Source organism: Crocuta crocuta, unplaced genomic scaffold (genome assembly GCF_008692635.1).
Source record: "Crocuta crocuta isolate KB4526 unplaced genomic scaffold, BGI_CrCroc_1.0 scaffold267, whole genome shotgun sequence".
Lineage (NCBI taxonomy): Eukaryota > Metazoa > Chordata > Mammalia > Carnivora > Hyaenidae > Crocuta > Crocuta crocuta.
This window is the reverse complement of record NW_027531899.1, coordinates 1,939,543-1,939,765: the sequence shown is the minus strand read 5'-3', so window position 1 is coordinate 1,939,765 and position 223 is coordinate 1,939,543. Positions and strand designations below refer to the sequence as shown.

Sequence of the window (223 nt, the reverse complement as noted above, 5' to 3'; positions counted from 1 at the left end):
GGTCTCTGGAAGTGTGGAAACCACGTGGTTGGGGAAATTCTCAAGGCTAGAGGCTTAAGTGGGGATCTGGGGATTAAAGGGATTTGGAGGTCACTGCAAGTCTGGGGAGTCATCGAGGATATTACAATTAAGTAAAATCTGGAATGAATGAAATGTGAATTCTATAGGCAGGGGTTGGGTCTCCATTACCTGCCTGGCCCCTCTGCCCCCCCCCCCCCCCCCC

At 52.0% G+C, this 223-nt stretch overlaps 1 protein-coding gene across 1 annotated transcript in view; it reads right to left on the bottom strand.

Moving 5' to 3' along the window:
• Positions 1–223, bottom strand: part of RASGRP4 (RAS guanyl releasing protein 4) — a 14,528-nt gene that overhangs the window by 2,647 nt on the left and 11,658 nt on the right. The window lies entirely within an intron of this gene.